This window comes from Pipra filicauda, unplaced genomic scaffold (genome assembly GCF_003945595.2).
Source record: "Pipra filicauda isolate LSUMZ 115617 unplaced genomic scaffold, ASM394559v2 scaffold465_size509821_pilon, whole genome shotgun sequence".
NCBI lineage: Eukaryota > Metazoa > Chordata > Aves > Passeriformes > Pipridae > Pipra > Pipra filicauda.
Genome location: NW_024104604.1, coordinates 97,561 through 118,985, shown reverse-complemented (window position 1 = coordinate 118,985; position 21,425 = coordinate 97,561). Strand labels below are relative to the sequence as shown.

The following is a 21,425-nucleotide window of genomic DNA, read 5'->3' as shown; positions in this document are numbered from 1 at the left end:
GGGTCATTTCTAACAGATGGCAAATGTTTACAAAGGAAAATGTGCTTCTAAGCACCCTGAGAAACAATACTGCGAGGCAGAGCAGGACTTCAATGAACTGGGTTCTCACGTGTGCAGTCCTCTGAATTTTAATACCCTTACACATTTTAACTCCAACGAGACCATTCATACATTCCCGTGATTTTAAGGATTGTCTTCCTCTGTGATTCAGAGAAAATTCTCATTTTTGAAGCATCTGTTCAGCTTCATCCTTACAAAGCCTGATTAGGTGTATGTAATGTATAAATCCCAAGTAGCGATACAAAAGGATACATGAATTCTTTCTTAAACACATTTTTCTACCTCCATTGAGAAAAGACAAGGTCTTCAGCCCAAGTGCTGGTGAGAACAATAAGTGATGTACTGTTCAACGTCTTTCTGGATAGATGCCTATTAAATAAGAGTTTTTCCTTTAATATCCCCTTTTACTCTGTTTCAGGAACTTCAGGTGCCATGAAACCTACCTTTAAAAATAAAGTAACTATCTGCCAATTCACCATGATTTCTAAAGAATTACTTTTCCTATTCTTCTAAATAGATTCATATTCTTAACGAGCAGAACATCGGGGACAATTTGCCTAAACCAGTGATGTAATCCCTAATGGCAACAACTTTCATCCCAAACAGTCTGATAAAGATCCCCATGATATTCTCCCTAAACTGGATTCTGCTCTCATTTAAAAATGTACGAAGCTGCGGATGCTGCAATGAAATGGTATTTTGACACAGGACACAAAATGTTTTTTTTCTGAGGAGGGTTTATAAATTCTGTGAAAATTATTCAAATACAAATGTTTCCCAGATGAGTCAAGCATGCAGAACAGCTGCCACTTAGCCTAGTGGGCAGTAGAGAAGACTTGACTAATTCCTGTGATACTCCACAAGCTTTTGGTTTTTTTCAAAGCTGTTACTGAAGTTCAGTTTGTTCTTTTCCTTTCATTTCCTTTTTCACCTCCACTTTGGAACAGCTGTATGTAACAAATTAGTTCTTGAAAGACAGGAACACTGAAAATATGATGTAAAATAATTTCCCCTGGGAGTTTAAACTATTTGTGTTAAATGAAATGAAAAATCAACTTAAACATCCACATGAATGCCCTAGGAGAAGTATTTAGCCACTGTGATACTTTCTACCTTTTCCCTCTTCACTAAGGAATAGAGTAAGAGATTTCCATTAAAATAATGTTATGTATGAATTACCCTTTGCCCATGGGGAATAGGGCAAATTACAGCTTTTATACTCTGTAATTTACAGGGACTTGTTTTGGGATGCACTAGGCTTACTACAACAGTGCTGAGTACTAAGTGTTTCCAGGGCATAAAATATGTCATTTGCAGAAGAAGACCTGCACTGAACTCACAGGAACTATTCCAGCCATTTCAAGGATTCTGTTCTCCAGCCATGTGCAGAAAATGCTGAGGTGCCTGTTCAAAGTGCAATTGTGAGTTCACAGAAGGACTGGACTCATTCCCATACCCTAAGATCTTTTTGAGTATTTGGTAATACTTGGCTTCAGGCAAGTCTGTCTAACGGTTCTTATCCAACAGTCAGAAATCCAGTTAAAACCAGTTCACATGGATGACACCTGGCCCAAAAGATTGACCATGCGCAAATCATAGAGTTGATGAGGAAGTAAAACATTCACATCTTGTCCTCCATCAACAGGTACAGTTCTCAGCTCCACACACAACAGCAGCTGTGCATGGGCACAGTTTCAGTTGTGTTTAAATACTGCAAGATATGGTCTCAAGTTGTCTTTATCAAGCCATGTTTCTTAGGCTGTGTAGCAAGTAAGATGTGTCTGGACACTCTGTGGCTCCAGCTGCAGTAGGACTGGGCGCAAACTCCTTTGAGAACAGCATCAAAGGAAAAATTCAGATTTCAGCAAATTTAATTTTCTGACTATTGTAATAATCACTGCACCTACTCAAAGTTGTCACAAAAGCCAGGGCTATGATGGCACTGAGGTATGTCAAACACAGAGGCACTAGGTGAAGTGATATCAGATCTGTTCCACAGGGGTACTCATAAATTCATTGGATCATATTTTGCCTCAAAGTTGGAGCCGTTTTCCAGGACAGAACTGACCAGAGTACATTACAGTTTATGAAGATGATATCTGAGCTTTGACTAACTTTAATCTTCATTTTCATGGCTGGGCTTCGCGAACGAAGATTTGGGAAGGCTCTATCCACATTTGCTACAGGCACGCTGGTGGTTTATGAGGCCAATACGTGACAGACAAATCCGATTGCAAAAGGCACAGCAGAAAGACTCCTTAGATGGTGTATTCTGCAAGACACGGTTCTTTCTGCGTTGCCTTTTCTCCTTGAGGGTGATCCTGCGTGTGTTCTCGAAGGAGACAGCTGCGTTATAGATGGTGTGTCTCCAGGCCTCCCGATTGGAGGCCAGAGTAGACCAGTTATGGTGATCAATATGGCCAAGGCTGAGTTATGAAGATGATATCTGAGCTTTGACTAACTTTAATCAATATACTAATAAAACAATATACATACTAACAATACTGTTACATATGACATGCTATTTTCTGAACGTATTTTTGACAAATACCTTACATGTTCTTTCTCTTATTAGGAAAGTCTAATAATTACTGTGTGAGGTAAATATTTTTTACTATTTACACAAGATCCCTGTTCATGAAAGGAGACATTTTGGGCATTAATCTGAGCCCTCTGAAAGACTGGCAGTGTATTAAATGCAAACCATTCTATCCAAGTGAGACATAATATGGGAACCTTTGGAACATGAAACACCTTCTGTCATTTAACATATAAGTTCTGTCCATCTTTGTAGTCCTAAGGTCAGGAAACCTTTAGTCAAGACTGCTGAAGAAGCTGGTACAAGCTTTAAATTGCCCTTAAACCAAATTGTTGTGCATAATGTATTCGAAATGCATTTGTAAGTGCACACAGTGTTTGCACAGACACAGACACAGCTCTGTTCATCACTATAGCTCTCAGGCAATACAAAGAATAAACAGTAATTATCATGCTTGGTAATTTTTAATGATGCCTCTGTGATTTTGCTTACAACTTTATATGAAAGGACTGTAAAGTGCTGCCTCAGTGTCCCTGTCCCAAATGCAACCTCATGTGGTACATGCTCTGAAGACTGCTCTGGAAAGAGTGATTGAGGGGCTGGACATTTATCATGAAATGAGATTCGGTTTTTGTTATACCATGTTTTTCCAAATGGCTTCTGTCTCCTTGCATATACAAAATGAGGTGCTCTATCAATGATTGAGGGTTGTGTAGTGCAGAGTGCACCTGGAGAGAGGCAGGCTGGACAGGAGAGACAAATTCTCAATCCCAGAAACTCCTGTCCTCTTTGAAGGCTTGAGATTGGGAAAGTTGCAAATTTCCTCTACCACAGACCTTCTGATGAACACACTAAAACTGTCTTGAAAGTTCATCTTGGCTGGAATTCATAAGGATGAAGAGAGGCAATGATCATTTTTCCTTTACTTTCTCTGTACTGATTCATAGCTAGTTTTTGTTTGCCTCCTGTCTAGGCTTTCTTTTTTATCTTGAAAGTGCCTGTGGTCCACTTTTTAGTCTTCCCAGGGCAAGTGAGGTCTGTCCAGGTACTTTTCCATTAGTAAACAGAAACACTTGCTGTCTCCTAGGTGCTTAGACTTGACAGCAAGAGGGGAGGGCAGAGCAGATGTGTTCTTCTTCAATTCTATTAATAGCATCGTAGCCTGATTGTCATTCAATGGGGAAATCACCTTTCTGCAGGGTTGACGCAAAGAAGTTAGAAATATAGATAAGCAAAATGTCTTTTATGTCTCCAGCTGTGCTCAGTGTTAAATCAATTGTAGGTGGTTCTTGTTCAAGGTTAGAAACAATATCATGTGCAGTTTGGTTGTGTAAATCCTATTTGCAGAACTGCCCTCTGAACACAGCGTTCCTTCTTTCAGTCACGCCCCTCCAAACGTAGTTTATCCAGTGATGCCCAGGAATACATATCTTCCACTGGACATGTGCCTTCTCTAGTCATGGGTATTCAACAGGGCTGTGTGTGTTGTGTCCTTGAGGCTCACACAAGGTCAGGCTTTTGAACTACCAGTGCCAGCACTGGGGGACATTCAGGGGCAAACCTGGATGTTGAGACCTCTATTAATTGATAGGAATTGATAGGAACATCCAGCCAAACTCATGTGGGCTCAAAGGGGGCTGCACTATTCTCGTAGCACCAAGCCACTGTGACTCCGTTTAGGCATCTTCTTGCCTTGTACTGCTCCATGGATACAGTCCTGTATTGAAGAACCCTGTCTGAGCCTCCTTTCTGAGCAGAGCCACCTACCTAAAATGCCCCTACTTGCATGAGACCTATCCAGGATTAATGCCTCTGTCACTCCTGGTGTGGGAGCCATGGCTGGGAATACAGCCCTCCCAATGCCTTTGTTCTCTCACACCTCCCTAGGGCTCATTCACTCTCCCTAAGGCTGGCAACTCTGCTCCAGGTGCTGGACTCTGCTCTGTGAGACATTTGACCTCTAACACTGGCATGGGGAATGGGTGAACTAGATAATATACTGGTTTATTTTATCAGCTGATGATTATTTCAGTTTTAATCTTTTGTTGTGGTCAGGCTATTCTTATGTGACGGGTTTGCTGGGTTTTGCAACCCTAAACGTGCCAAAGAGACTCTGAATATGCTCCAGAGCCATTTCTTACTTCTCACAGATACTTGTTTTCCACACAATTTTGCCAGCTGACTTGGTGTTATTGGAATGAAAAGCACATAAATGCCTCCTAAGAAATGCTCGTGATTTGTTTGCTTCTCTTTAAAATCCTAATCCAAAAAGTTAACACCGACGTTATGCAAAATGCCACATTTACATTTAATAACAGCATCCTGAATAAATACTTAGAAAAACTGCAGTTTTTTAATTAAACCTGTTGTGAATGAAAGAGCAGATAAATAATGCATACAATAATAAACTTTCCTTAGTCAATCCACCCTTTTGGCAGCATAGTTAGTATGTGATTTTATAATATTTTTAAATAGGTAACATCTGAGCATGATCCTTCCTATTTTTGTGATTATTTGTTGACTGAGTATATGTACACACGGAGTTCATCAGATCAGTTGATTCCTCCATCTGTTCATTTCTGCCCAGAAAGGGAGACAATATTTTATTAATCATGAGCAAACTATAACATAAAAGCACAAACCCAGATTCACAGAGCTAGCCTAGCAACAGAGCAACATTTTAATTTCAGAGGACATAGCAAAAGGACTCCAGCATTCTGACTCAGTGATCAAAATTTAATACTCCAGATGGGTGACATTTCTCATTTAACAGCCTTAAAAAACCAAAACCTAAACTCTTCTCTGTAACAACTCAAGTATAAATAATTCTTCTGTCTCACTGGCCAGATGAACTAAAACATTTATACTCTTTTTTTACAATGAAGATGTAGTTTGGTCTACAAATTGGAGCCCTATTTTTACTTTTCTCCCCTTGCTGACTGAAAGGTTATGCTCTCGTATCATCTGACCCAGACCTGGCTGTACATAAGGGGTGTTCCTGCCCACAAAGCTTATCCTGAAGTTCCTCATTCTACCTAAGAATAAGACCACCTGACCTGCGGACACAGTGTGAACTAGTACGGAAGACAGTTTCTTTTTTGAGCCCCAGAGTGTACTGCTGCTTCACCAATGATCTGATTATCAGACTCATGCTGCATGGATTAGAGAGCCACATTCTTGGACTCTGTCTCTGTACTTCTGAGCCCTCTGTGGCCCTGGCCTGACATTCAGTGCCCAATGTCCAGCATCAGCTGTGTCCTGCCTGAACAATGAAGCTGATAGGAGAAGAGCAGGAGCCAGAATGAAAGAAGAAATAAGTCCTCAACATCCCCCTAAGGGGCAGCAGATGGTTAAGATCACACTGAGGGTGGCTGCCATTGGCCTGTACAGCTGTAGGAAAGACAGCTGCAGCAGCAGCAACTGTAGAGAGCTTGATGCTGGAAGACACTGAGCATTGCAGACCACTGGAACAATGACTGAACACAAAACACAGAACAGCTCTCCCTCCAGAACCAGAGTTAAGAATGAGCACTGCTCCCATCATCAGCACAGCACAAAGCCAACTTCTCCAACTCACCTTTTCCTGCTTAATTTACTACAGATTGCATAAAACCCAAGAAATGCTAAACAGTGTTTCAGTTTGGGTAAAATTATGCAGGCCCATGGCAATTACAGTGAAATGATGAATATTTCCAGCAGAACTAGAGGTCACAGTTTATAGATACATACACACACACAGACACACACACAAATTCCTCCACGCAGGAACAGATAGAAGATATTCCCACTGAAAGGGTTAAAGTTCATGAAACAGCCATACTCTTTCACTGACAGTTCTAATAGGAATACAATGTATTTCATGTTATTTTATTGCACACTGAAAAATTATGTAGCTCATAAGGAAACAGTTTATACTACAAAATTCCTGGTACAGAAAATTGGTGAAATGTTACCATTAAGCACTTTTAAGAAACAAAGATCCAGTTTCAAGATTTCAGGACATTCAGTTTCCAGAGAATTACTTGTTTGAACTTACATTATCAAATCTCCACGAGAAAGTGTATATTTTTTTTGTAGATCCTCACTAGCTTTTTTCTCACTTCCCATAACTGGCTTTGGTACTTGTAAATTATAAAAACACTGGGAAAAGTTATCCTTCTAGGTGGTCAGGGAATAGCTCTTGTTCTGCCTGTTTTGTCACCATACACTGAACCCCGATTGCACCAGCTCTACAGCTGTACATATCAGGCTTGTTACTACAGATCAACTTCCGTGCACTGGAGTTATTTGGAACTGTGTTTTTCCACAGGTTACATCCCTGTGGAAACCTGATTTCTTCTATTTAGCAATTTTTTATTTTTTTTATAATTTCAAGATAACAATCTAAATTTGTTTTCACATTTTTCCTCTCCTCCTCATTCTTTTTTTTCTCTGCTTCCACAGCTTTTTCCACTGAAGATACAGTAGATTGTAAAACAGAGGAGAAAAGTGTCAAGTGTAGAAAAGAGAAGCGAGTAAGAAAATAAAAATTTCTTGGATTTGTGATTTTTCCCCCTTTCTTTTTGTGTGAAACTAAGATGGTAACAGGCTTAACCAGAATTTTAGTTCCTTCAGACTTACTCCAGTTCATGAAGTATTATACTAACTTCTCATATTCTCTGAATTCTTTGGAACTGGCACTATGTTATGAGGGCTTTGGCTTGGTCCTGAGGGGACCTCCTAGATTCTACAGTAAAACAAATACAAATTATAATCCCTGAAAATGTGTCTCAACATGAGCAATCTCCCTACTTTTTGTTTGTTTGGGGTTTTTTTATTGACATACCTAAGGAATTGAGATGGGGTATTAGGGAATTAAAAAGAAAACACAAAACATCTTTCACACCGAAAGTGCAATCCTCTAAAATTAAAGTCTTTAATGATGTATTTTCAGCGAGGGAGACAAATACCCAAAGAAACTCTCCAAAAGCTTCATTCTGACATATTTAAGTTGTGGTACAGCTGAAATTGGCTGCAAAACTTCCATTTACTTCAATGTGACTAAAAGGTCCCTCTGAATATCTAATCTGTTTTCTTTATGCTGTCATTTTTCCTGTTCCTATTATGAATACTACTGTAATTTATCTGCATAGACTTCTCCCTAGCTTTTTAGCTCCAGCAGCGTTTCCTGATTCAATTTAGCTCATAAACAACTGCATTTTTTTGTCTTCCAATGTATTTCAAAAATGGTACAATTTTCACAAATGGACCTCATCTCATTAAATTTGTTCAGTCTAAAAGCACACAGATTTTCCTCAGGATACAGTGTATAATACTTCTTGTTTCCATAGCTAGTGCTTTTCTGCATATTATTACAAAGATCGAAGAAGCATCTTCAATACAGCTCATGAAATGAATTCAGATTCAGAATCTCCATTTTTTTTCTCCTACAGATACTAATGCTCTTTTAGAAGTGTGGAGCTTTTTCGCTCCCACTTAATATTGAAATTCACACATTAATTCTGCCAAGTCTAAGAAAGTATTGATAATAAATAATAGCAGAATTATGTGGTAAATAGATGCTCTGTTTATTATACACTACAATGGGTTTAGAACACAGTATTTACTCATTATGCTGCAGAATGCTACATGTAATACCACCTAAAGAACTGCTCTTGCCTTTTGTGGTAACTTGTTTTGCAATATCTAGAATGATAACACAACATGGACCTATTTGCTCATCAAGTCACTGGAGGGAGCTAAGCAAACACATCAATTACAGTGAAGCAGAATTAGCAGCAAAACACACAATAACAGATTCTAAACTATTTGTTCCAAACTACAGTCTAGAAAGCCCTGAAATGTTTGATTAATAGAAAATAATGTGTAGCTAGTTTAAATATTTACAAAGAATACAGATGTTGCTGCCCATTGGTGGAACATTCCTTAGGTGAATCAACAGCCTGAAACAAATTCTACATGGTAGATGTTCAATTGATGAAAATCTACTCATATTCATTCAATGAAAATTGTAAAAGTCAGCTGGTTTCTCTAATGTGTGTGTAACTGGTGTCTGCAACATAACCTCTGAAACTACTGCTGTTCATTTGACTTCTGTATGTACTCCGTATTTATAATACTTGAAATTTGAATGAAACCAACAAAACAACAGGAAAATCCATTAGCAACCTAAGCACTGCTTCTATAGCATGTGGGAGGTTACTCCCAAGGGATCCCATTACCACGGAAGAGAGGAAGCTAATGAAGCTCCCTGTAGCAAGAGGGTTCATAGTGACAAATAGTCAGATTATCACTCTGCCCAGCACAGGTTAATGCAATAAAGTAAAGTAGCAGAATGCTGGACTGCAAGGTGAGGAGTAGAGACAAATAAATCCAAACTAGAAAAGATATTCTTAGAAGAAAAATATTTAACAATTAGAAATAACATATCCGAGTATGAACACACTTTATATCCTGGTCACATAGTGTGCCCTGCTGGATTACATACTGTGAGAAATTGAAATTGTCCTGCATGTTTTTATTGGATTTGAGAAGACAGCATTAATTACAAATGTCCACATCTCCCATGAACAACACATAAATTAGCTTTTCCAGAAAAAGTCTGCCAGTTTTGGCTTGATGCCTCCATGTCATGGTATTAGAGACATATGCAATCAGAGGAAGTGCTGGCATAAGAGAGTGTTGTATCACTCTGACTTACACTGATGACAAACCTGGCCCATTGTTACACTGCATAAAACTGTTACTGCTGAAAACAAGGCAAGTGAAACATTCCAGCAGCAGAGACAATGTGCTACACAAATTCAAAGCATCCAGGGCTCTATGAACCTAAACCAGCTATTAGATGGTAAAAACGTGCTGTCACTGCTGATTTGACCTAAGGGAAAGCCTCTCCTAATCATTACTAATTTCCTGAGTCAGTGTGTTCCCTTAATGCCTGTCAGTAATCACACAGATTTACTACTCAGTACAGTATTTGTGAACCAAAGGAAAAGCTCCTGATATTTAAAGATTATGAAAGACTATTAACCTAACATTAAAAAAAATAAAGAAAAGCAAAAAAACCCCCACAACCCTATAAAGACAATGATGAGCAATGGCAGGATTTTGACTTATGACATTATGACAAGATAAGAAGCATCTAATCTGAGGGAGGAAAACAATTACTTAGGGCTGGCTACGTGTGTGGCAACATGTCCGTTACCTTTCTGCTAAATATCAAAGCTCCTGCAGTCCTTCCACACTATCCCTGTAAGTTGGAAATCAGCTTTGCCATTTATAACACATGGCATTTCACTGAGGCACCCAATTGGGAGATATTTTTAGACTACAGAGGAGAGATTTGTTGGCTAATAACCTTGCAGCATTCCTGCATTATGTTCGTGGAAGAGTCCCTGACAAAGTAACAGTTCAAACACTGTTTTTCTGTCATACCCTTGCTCTTTGTTAAATTCATCCCCTTCAACCAACAGCTTCTAAACAGCTGAAAATTCAGAAGTCTGTAAAAATAAAATGCCTGCATGAAAGGTATTGGACAAAATTCAGTCACAGATCACAAGGTTAGGATGTGACAAGGCAAAAATTTCTGCTCTGGGAACAGAACAGCTAGTTAGACCTATAGATTTGACCTATTACATGTGGATAATACCTATCAAATACCTATTTGACCATCTTGTGGATAGGTTGGCAGGAGAGGGCCCACAGCTTCTGGAACATAAATTTACTTTGTTTTGTTCATTAATGTCTCCCTGCTGCTGACCTAGAGAACAGAAAAGATAATTATTAGGTGTTTTCAACACTGTTTCCCATTGAAATTAACTTCCTGTATCAGGAGCAGAAAACAAACACTGTAAAACAGGTCCAGTCCTCATATCTTCCCACTGAAGCAGAGTGAGTACTATGGATTCAGCACATTTCAAATACTGGTTATATCATTTATGCAATTTATCTTTCACATTGTGTAGATATCTCATGCCTCTTTCATTAGCTGAAGCAATTAAAGTACAGTCAAACATAAGATTTATATTTTCATATTCCCTCTTTGTGCGATTCATTTTGAGATAATTAAAATAATTTTTCAGAGAAGCTGTCACAGCATAATGAAAAATGTTATGGGAGTATAAACAAGACTTGTAAACATTTTATGAGGTTTGGTTTTTTTTAAAGGGGGAGGGATCCACAGCAGCTTTAAAAAATCATAAAGGATTCCCAAGGTGAAGAAAGAACTGTAACAGGATTTTTAAGACTCAGCTTACAATTACTTGAAAATAATTACTTTCCCAGAAAAGAAGCATATAAGAAAAACATCAGCTGATGAAAATAATTCAACATTTTTCCCCTTATATTTTCTTTGGGTGATTATTACTGTACCTGTCCAGATAACAGAACAGACAATGTGAAATAGTACACATCATTTCCTGTATTAGCTGCTTTAATCTGCTGTGATTGAGAATGTATTTCTGGACACTGTCCAGACAGGCTTCTGGCAATCAGAGCAGTGACGAGACCTGATGTACCTTGTTAATTCTCTTAAGGCTAAATCCCAAAGTCCTTGCCCAGGCAAAATTCTCATTAAGAGTTTTGTTTAGGTTAGATTTTGACCTATTAACCTTAACATCTTGAATTCATGGTTCTTTCATCCATATAAAGAAAGTATCAGGTTTACCTAATATACTGATACCAAAAGATATTACTTGGTACATCTAACACCATGGGTCGTCATGTCACTGGGGATCATCACTGGAGAAAATCTTTCTGTGAGTTATGGGGTAGTTAAACTGATGTGAACATATTGAAATAGAAGACAGGCATTAGGTCATTCTTATCCCCGTATTGCAAGCTGATATGTACAGGAAAACCACTGGATCCACACACAGCACAAAATTACATGACTAACTTCAGGACTAAAAGAGTTCACTCCAGCAAAAACTTCTTGAGTTTTTTTCCCCCACTTCATTTACTGTCTATTCCTCTGGAGACTGATCTACATATTAGTATTTTTCTTTAAGTCATCCTTGTGATCTTTAGCAGTCTGGAGTGTTTTAATTCTGTGAAAAACCACAAGCCAATGTGAGTACTTTGGGGCTGACATTCATTTAAAGAATACACCGCTAAAAAGGGAATATATACCTCAACAAAGATGCATCTTATTCCTTCAAAGACTGATTTTGGAACTCCTCTCCAGGCAGTAAGCACAGATCTTGCCGTGTCAGTCACCTTTCTCTACACCTGTAATACTTTTATTTACCTTTTTAATTAAAAACAGTAAAAAAACCCATACAGCAAAAGCTATGTGTTTCTGCTCTTCTTATTGCCATAAAATCCATCATTCAAAGCTTATTTTCTCTACAGTAAAATCTGACACTTGACATTTGGGAAGCTCCTCCCTGTATCTTTGCCTGCAACTTCTTACGTGACCTGAATCACTAGAGTCTCCATATTCCTTATCTTTTATGGCTAGAATCAACCACCTCTGTTTGTTTGATGGACTTTTTGCCACAGCCCTGTTTCAGTCTTCACTTTGTACTCTGCTGAGCTACAGGCCTAAAAGGCATTCTATAGGATAATGCAAGAGATAAGACATCTAAATGCCACCAGTTGGCTGCAGCAGAGGCTGGATTCATTCCAAGCTTCACCATGTCCCTTCTGTATCATCTCTGCTTTTATAGTTTAACTTACTTATGTGCCTTTACTTCTTTACTGCAGAGAAATACACTTTAAGCTTGGAAGTGCCTGCCATCAAATATATTATATAGATAAAATTATCTGCACTAGGCCTGAGCTAGATGGCCTAAAGAACAACAGTATTACTGACACAATAGCAGAAACTTCTACATGTTTGCAGCAAATACAACATACCCTACATACATACCCTGAACAGTCACTTTTTCATGACAGACATTCCTGGATCCCAAACCCTTCTTCCTTACAGATGACACTGGAACAGTCCAAGAGATCACTCATAAGCTAATGATTCAGTTCAGAATCATTTAGAAAGTTCTCTAAAATTGGTTGTTCTTAACTGTATGAAATTTCTGCTACTTGCTCCTTCATCTGTAACCAACACAAATTCCCCTGTTGAATATTGCATACCTGGAATTAGCTACTGAAAGCACTTTGACAATTGTTGTTACACAGAGTTTGATGCTGTGCAATTTTCTCTTTAAAAAAAAAAACATTTTTAATCATCTACTGCTTTTGTTTGTTATAACTAATACCAAAGCCCACCTGTGCAAGCCAGAGTGTACAGTTACAATTCAAAGGAAAAACTCCATGCTTTCTATGTGTAACAGTTTTGCAGTAGGCAAGCACTTAAAAGGAACCAGACCACCCAGTTCCCAGCACTGTTCTATTTGAAGTTCTTCTGATGTTGAAACTAATTATGCATCTAGCTAGGCAGGCGAGCATCAGAGCTGGAGAAACAGCTTGAAATAAAAATCCCAACAATTTAGGATTTAAAGGATTCAATTCACACCCTAATGCGAAGCCACAAATAATCATGAACTCTCACTTTGTTTTATGAGCATTCATTGCTGTTCTGTTGGATATGTTCTATTTTTCAATAATAGTTCATAAAGAAAATGTCTCTTGTGGTAAATAATACAAAATGTTTCATTTTCTTAAGAGTAGAGGAAAAGTTCCCAAGTTACAGTCACTGGTATTGCTGTATGCAATAAGCTAGCAAAGATTTTAAAGGAAGAATCTAGGATGGAAGGAGGATGGAAGTGCTGAGAAGGTGAGTTAGCAGAGTACACACCTTCACCTGGAAAGAGTATTTCGGCTGGCATACTTTTCATCTTTTCCCTAAACAAAGTGAAAATCTCTATCACTAGAAGGGGGATTCTACTGGTACCATCATGTTCAGAGATGGTATTTTCCAGCAGGAAAAATGCATTTTGAAAAGCAAAAGCCATTAAGGGAATAAGAAACTGTTCTCTCTCAGAAAAAGAATAAGAGAGAAAAGAAGAGAAAAGAATAAAGAAAACATGTGGCAACCCACTTTGTCTCCTGTTTTTCACTGTCAGTGCCCAACAAGAGGACTCATGTTACCAGAAGGCTCTCATTCATACAGATCTTCTCCCTTTCACACAAACATCCAAACATAGTTACAAGTCTTGCTTTCAAAAGAACAAGGTTGTGCACAGTATCTACAGCCTTCGTGTGCCCACAGGGGAAACATTCTTCTCCTAATCACAATCCCTTGGCAATCCAGCCAAGCTCCTGTTTCAAAGACACTCACTGTGAGTTAGGGTGTCATCCACCCTAGCCCTCAGTTCCCCTTTAACCATTCACCATGGCACAGATGTCCCAACAACTGCATTTCCATCATTTCCCTTCTCATTTAGAACCCTCATGGAGCCTCATTTCTGCCTGGCATCTGCAAGGACAAGCTAACCAAGGGCAAGGCCTCTGCAAAGCCCCAGCTCTTCAGCAAGAGCTCCAGCAGAACTGGGAACTAATAAAGGAAGAGCCAGCAAGGATGTTGATTTATAGACATTGCATCAGGATACATCAGTATAATTGGAACAGCAGAAGCAACACAAATATTAAATACAATTAAGAAACCATAGTTCTTTGCCGAGATAATTCACATTTGTAGCATTTTTTTTTTCTGTAAAAGGAAGTCAAAGCTATCCTTTCAGACTTTCTTAGAAATGGGGGAAAATTTAAGTATGGAAAACCTGATTTTTTAAAAATACTTTCCTTATTTTTCCTAAAAATGGCATGTTTCATTTTAGGACAACCCCACACACACACTTTGTAGTAAAAGATGCTTAGAATTTCTACTTCAATCAGCTTTCTCTTACATGTCTGCCATCCCAAACAATACTTCAGATATCTATTTAACCTGGGAAAGATAAAGCCGCATTTGAATTCCCAAGCAAGTATAAATGTAGTTTAAATGAAAATAATCCAGCACCAGTTCTCACTTTTCTTTTTCTGCCCATAGTTCAGACATGTGGGTATTCTTCATATTTCTTTTTCTCCTGAGTCTAATCTGACATTTTCTTCCAACATACACAATTTAAATCCTAAAGAAGGCCAGAAGCAAAATTTATGGCTGGTAGAACTCCACTGAAGTCAAGAGAAATTTATCCCATGTGTATAAAGATCTGGGGGCACAGCAGTTGTAGCTTTAAAAAGAAAGCAGAAAAGTTGAAGCACTCTAGACACAAAAATGAAGTGTAGAAGTTTGCTTATATGGGTAAATTAATGAGTTTCAGTACATAATCCTGATTTACTGCTCTGGAGCTGTCACCTGCCATATAGAATACCCTCACAGTCTTGCTCCTCTTATAGTTACAAAGGATCTAACCCTACTGTAGCAGGATTTTGGCAAAAAAAAATTGAATCTACAAAGCCCAAATATATTTATTTGAAAATGAAAAACATAGTGTATTTAAAGATAAAAGCATAAGCCTCCTGCACAAAAGATTTATATGAACCTGACTAGTAAGACATTTCCTTCTTCTAAAATTAGTTGCTGCATGAGTAGCATAACTAATGAAATGGTTTTCTTATAGATTTGTCCCCTACTGTCATGACCCAGTTCCTGCAGCAATATTTCCAGCTGCATCCTGCAAGAGACAGCTCGAAAGCAGAGTTACAGCTCATCTGACAGTGCACAAATGCTAACTGGCTGGTCAGGTACATTTTGACTGATTAGTTATAACCAAATGTTACATATAATGTGTGAGTTCTCCCAGGAGGGTCTTCATTTGTGTACAGCTCTCTCTAGTCACGAGCCAGTTTTCCCAAATTTTGTATCCATTTAGGCATCTCTGAGAGTCCTACCTGTTCCTCTTTCAGGTTTCACTGGAATTAACCCCTGGGCTCAAAAGTAAGTGGAGATGGGGCAGAACTGACAGGGAGACAACTGCTACACTATGGAAATATTTTCCTTGGGCACCTGACTTACAAATATAGAGGATAACATCTAGAAATACCTGACAATCCCTGTCACTATTACAAAATACTTCATTTAAACATCACAGAATTAATTCTTTAAATTATTTTTTAGGAAAAGCCTTAAAGAGACGAAGAACTGAAGAGCAAATAATAAGGGAAGCTGAGAAGCAACAGGGCCTTTTTAGTCTGTCAGAACATTTTTATAACATTGAAGGCCAAACCCAGATATTCTTCATCAGCTTGGCAATCCCATGGTGAGAAATGCTGTCATGAGTTCTAAGTGACATTCCTCGGAGCAGGCAGGATTTGGAGGTCTCGATTTCTTCCTCACCATTGGCGAGGATTTAATAAAAGACTGTGGGTGGATGCACCTGAAATGCAGGACAATTTCCTTATCCTCCTGCTCTGGGAAGCATGAGGGTTTCAGAAGAATTTTTTAAAATACAGGTTGTCAAGTAGTTCCCATGAAAGAAGTAAACATTTTGGTTTTTGTCCGGAAACCAAAGTACTTTGTGGAAAGCTTTATTTGCTCTAAGGTCTGATTTACCTGTTTTCCTAACATATTAGATTTTGTTCAAAGTCAGATAACCACTATTTGGAAGGGGGGGGGGGGGGGGGGCGGACAGAGCAGTGGGGGCACCCTAAAGGGTGTGGATTTTGTCTTGGATTAAAGACAATGTAGTGGCACTTCCATCCCAGTTACTTTAAGTCCCTATTTCATCTGGCAATCAGAACTCAAGGCTGCAGATGTCAACACAAAATAATAGAGTAAAATAATTTAACATATTCAGATACTGAATGATATCTTTGGAAAAGGCAATGTAGGAGTTGTGCCACCCAGTGGAACAACTAAGAAGAAAATACTGTATACAGAAAGTTCTACAGTGCTCAAACTGCAAATACTCTCCATAGTATCATTTAGACCATGGTTGTTAATTCAACCCTTTTATTTATTTTTCTTCTGAAAACTCAGTGGGAGCTGCCAATACTTCTTTCTATAGTAAATAGGATTTTAAGCAGTATACAAAAGACTGGTTCATGGGAGGTGTGCTCCTTTACCTTATTTTCTATCTTTCATGGCTCTATATAGACTTGATTTCTGAAAGACTCCCTTGCAATAAATTCAAAAGTTCTGCTTCAGCCATGTAAGTTCGCTCTTAATATTTGGCAGTAGATTAATTTCTATGGAGTATTTCTACAAGAGTTTAACTGGGGCTGCCACTGAGAAGCCAATGATCAAAGACTATAGCTCTGGTCTCAGCAAACAACTGTAATTGTATTATGCAAAGTGCAAGCAATCTCAGTCCTCATATCCAACAATCAAACTAGCACATGGGGCCATCTGATGAGGAAACGCTCATTAAAGATGTTCAAGATCAACCTAATGAGGTGCATTTCAAGCAAAAGTCTCTACCTTGGAACAAGAACTTAAGTGAATAAGACACACTTAAGCTGTGCTTGTGGTTAAGGCTTTTCTATTCTGTTATTTAGCAAGACATTCTCTGCCCCATTTGTTTGAGAAAATGGTTTGAAAAAAAAAATAAATACCTGAGAGAAAGGCACTGTAAATCTCTTGTAGGCATTTCCTTGTAAAAGGAAACAGTGACTCCCTTTAAGATTCCTCACTGTAAACTGAAGGACTGGGAGAACCTAAGTGAAGCTGCAGCATGGGAAAAACATCTTCTGTCTTGCATGGACTATCAAAGTGGGAGCCAGTCAATGCCTCAGCAAGTGCCAAAGGTAACATTCAGAATCCTTCTGCTGTGGAGGTGCTAAGTAGAACAGAATCCTTCTCTCCAGCAGCTTTCAAAGCCCAAACTCCTAGATCTGCTGATATACTAATGCTGTAATACATTTATCAATGTACATATTAGGTATGAGGTAGAGCTTTCTACATAAATGTTTGTTCCAGCCGCTGTCAATCTCTGATGTACCCTCTAAGTCCTCTTTGTGATGAACATCAGAATGGGATAGTTTTGCATAAGTAATGTTACATCTTTGTTTTAAAAGGCCTCCAAATGCAATGCCATAGTACCAGACACAGAGGAACACTAGGCTTCTTTTCTGAATCCTTGAGAAGCATGTTAAATTGTCTTACTCCTCATTCATTAAACAAGTTAGCACACTGCCAGGTGACCTTTCAGTTGCAAATCTCTCTTCAAAACTGCTTTTTCTTGAGTTGGTTATTCAGCACGTTCTCAGAAAGCAGACATTTGTCCTTATTTCCTTATCATTTGATAATTATCACAAAACATAGGATAAAAAGGACCTTGTTTATTAAGATGAAGGGCAGTGTGAAGGGGCTCAGATCCCCTTTCCTCATGGTGTCAGAACATGGCTACCACTTCTACCACCCAGCTACAACTCGTCTCTTCTGGCCTGGTTGTGGTATGTTTATATTTCGCGGGAGCACAGATTGGTTCAAATCTCCAGTGTCACCACCCCTTGGGGGTTATCACTTTTTCTTAGCTTCAGGGGGAAAACCTGGTTCAAACCACTACAGGGGGTTTACCTCAGTGCGTATAAGCTTTGCATGTATTTAAGTGGATGAATCCACCAATACAGATGGTAAAAATACATCAAGCAAAATATCCAAATAAATGCAAATATTTTTTGAGTGAAAGCATCAATCTGATTCAATGAGCACATTTGTAACAGCAGTAGTTTTCCTTCTTTCTGTGTAGAAAAGGATCCTGTCAGGACGAGGGGCCCAGGCACAGAGATGAAGAGAAATCACCAACTGCTCTTCTTAGCCTTGTCATTGCCTATGCAAGACAAGTAAGAAATAGCAAAAGGATCCATCAGTGACCACTGTTTTATTCTTAAACTTTCACCTGAATGATGATTTCAAGGCTGCAGAGACCTCATGTAACTTGCAAATATCCACATAGCTGTGATTTCGTAAGTAGCAGTAAATTTTCCATGATTGTGTCCACAATGAAAAAAAGCTGAAGATAGTTAAATTTCAGTAGTATGGAGCAATTTTTATGTATTCTTATTTCATATGTTGTTTCAGGTCAGAGGCTTCCTTAACAGATTCACCGGAAATACCAGGATTGCAAAAACAAGTGAACAAAGCCATAGAGAGAATTTGGTTTTGAACAATCCGTATATAATTTACATAGACAGGTTTTGCATTCATGGACAAGTTAGAATTGTGTATTTCCAAATAGGTAGTTATGCATTTCATTTCTGAATAAAAGTCAACAGTTGGCAAAAATAATTTGTTACTAATCCATTCTTTAGACACTTTATCTTAATTCCAGTGCTACCCCTATAGCTTTCAATTTAAATCATGCACTGGAGCGTGCTTATGTGAATCTGACATGGTGAGCTAGTGGAAGAATGCAGCTGGTTTAGCAATCACAACAAAATAATCTTTCAAGCCAATCATGCTGTTCCTCTAGGCTCCTGTTTCCAGAGGATCCCAACTGGAGGGTTTGCAACAAAACCAAAGCAAATGTGCATTGCCAGGAAGCAAAGCAGAACACCTTCATGTGGGTCAGTACATCCACCTCATGACAGGGCTGGGGCTCTCACTGCTTGGAGGCATGTACCCTTTTGTCTACCAAACAGCTACTTTGATTAGATATTCTACCTTGGGCTGTGATCTTGATTTTCTTATAGTCTCCAGCTGTATTTTCACATTTTCCTCAGACCATCTGCGAGAAGGATGGGGTAATATAACCACTGTTAAAAGCAAAATGCAGAGTGAAACATTATGAAAAAATATTTACTTTTCATATCTGCCAGGTAAGACAAGTAGCAGACTGTCACTCTTGTTAAAAACTATGTAGCATCCCATTGCCAACTTTCAGCATGGATAATTAAGGAAGTGCTCCTCCAAGCACATAAACTCAGCTGGAATCACTTCCTGACATCATTTAGCTACATTTCTACATGAAATTAAGAACATCTTTTAGTCTGTGCAGGGCTTGGACTGAAATTCCAACCTTAGATTTTTCATTTGTTTTTCTCCCGTTAGCAGTGGCTAAGCCAGGGGGCACACAGACCTACAGAACCCAAATTCACCTGACAATCCTGGCAGCTCAAGACTAAACATGATTCTGCTTGAAAGCTGACGAGTTTTAACACTTCTTTACTCAGATCTGTGTAAGGTGGGAAAAGATCTCTACCCCATGGCTCCTTATACCCTAAGAATAAAAAACTAGCAAAGCAGCTGTCATTTTTCAGTGAAGGAAAAATAAGTCCTTTATTCCAGCTAATGATTTATACAATTATCATGGATTCTTCTTTTTTTAACATTGTATAGGATTATTCTTTTTTTCATGTTATATAGAGACTTAACTTTCTCTGTACTTCCAAGTACCTTTAGGACCCTCTTGAAAAGACAGATGGTATTTGTTGTGAAATACTAATGTAGAGAAGTAGAGGGGTGAGGAGAAGCTGAAGTAAATTTTCATTTTACTGTGGAAAAACATGGTTCCTCAACTGGAAGAGGACATCTCCTTTTTCTGTTTTAGTCCAGGTGTATTTCCTACCTATGTATGCTCCCCTGTGCTTTCAGGCTTCCAAGGTATATAGTGCTGCTTTAAGCAGGAGGCTGGACTAGGTGACTTGCAGCATCCCTTCCAACCACCGTGTCCGTGATTGTGTCTCTCATTTCTACTCTATTATTCCTTGCCCTCTGCATCCCACCCAAGCTTCTGTGGCATATATTTAATTTTTAAATTGTTCTAGAGCAATTTCCTTTGTGTGTTTGCAACCACTGTCAGCTGGCTGACATGTCCAGCTGTGCCAGTATGTCATAGACTGGTTCTCAGCAAGAGCAGAAGCAGCAACCTGCACTAAGGTTCTGCTCGTGAGAGAAGACCAGGAGGCACATATAGAAAAGAAAATTTAAGATCTGTACCACAAGGCCAAAAAGAAGGTCTGCTATAATTCATGATGGGCCTTGTGTGGTCCATCTGCCTTTCCTAGCAAAAGCCTAAGGAATTATATGACAACAGCCAGCCAGCATTAAGACATCATGAAGTAACTAAGGTCAAGAGGTGTCTATGGTGACATCTGTTATTATGATAAACTGTCTAACTAGAATAATCTCACTTAGATAAGTGTGTCTGTGCCATGAAAACTGATCTGACAGCAATCCCAGTTACTGTCAAGAACCTCACCATTAGCCTGTGCAATAAAAAATGTAACTTACCAGCCACTGTTCTCCCTGCTCCAGAGGTGACCAGTGTAAATCAAGAGCTTGCTGTATCACAGACGAGCTGAGTGACTTAATGAGAAATCTTGTCTTTATGGGTTACTGTTCCCCTGCCACATCTTGTCAGCAATTCTTTAGAAAATTATTCTACCATTCCCAGTTGCAAGGAAACAGATGGCACATGGAGGGAACCTCTCTGAAGTGTAATGTCTTGGAAAAATAAGAATAAATAAATTAAAGACCAGAGACCAACACTAATATTGTCTTCTACCAAAATACAGCTTAACTAGGTGTATCGGGTTTGTGTGTCAAGGTGTTGTAGCGGAGGGGCTGCAGGGGTGGCTTCTGTGAGAAGCTGCTGGAAGCTTCCCCCATGTCCAATGGAGCCAGTGCCGGCCGGCTCAAAGATGGACCCACTGCTGGCCAACGCTGTGCCCATCCATGACTACAGCAAAACCTCTGGGATAACAGATTTAAAAGGAGGAAAAAAACTGCACAGCAGCAACTGCAGGCAGAGAGAGGAGCAAGAATATGTGAGAAACATCACTGCAGACACTAGGATCAGTGGAAAAGGAGGTGGGGCAGCTGAGATTCCTCTGCAGCCTGTGGTGAATGAAGCCCATGGGGAGGCAGCTGGTCCCTGCAGCCCACTTAAGTCCATGGTGGAGCAGCCCTTGGAGGACTACATGCCAGAGCAGGGGACTGCCCAAAGGAGACTGTGACCCCATGGAAAGCCTGCACTGCAGC

General features: G+C 39.1%; 1 long non-coding RNA gene across 3 annotated transcripts in view; it reads right to left on the bottom strand.

The window, feature by feature from the left end:
* The window catches only part of LOC120324231, a 30,878-nt gene extending 9,801 nt beyond the window's left edge, over nucleotides 1–21,077 (bottom strand). Inside the window, exons 1-3 of one of the 3 annotated variants that reach the window (XR_005565366.1) lie at nucleotides 20,676–21,077; nucleotides 19,107–19,198; nucleotides 9,910–10,358 (exon numbers count right to left, since the gene is read on the bottom strand). This is a non-coding gene — a long non-coding RNA (uncharacterized LOC120324231). Of the gene's footprint in view, nucleotides 1–9,909; nucleotides 10,359–17,783; nucleotides 18,274–19,106; nucleotides 19,199–20,675 lie in introns of those variants that run through there. The other 2 variants (XR_005565367.1, XR_005565368.1) reach the window with 2 other exon arrangements.
* Between the last annotated feature and the right edge of the window lie 348 nt (nucleotides 21,078–21,425).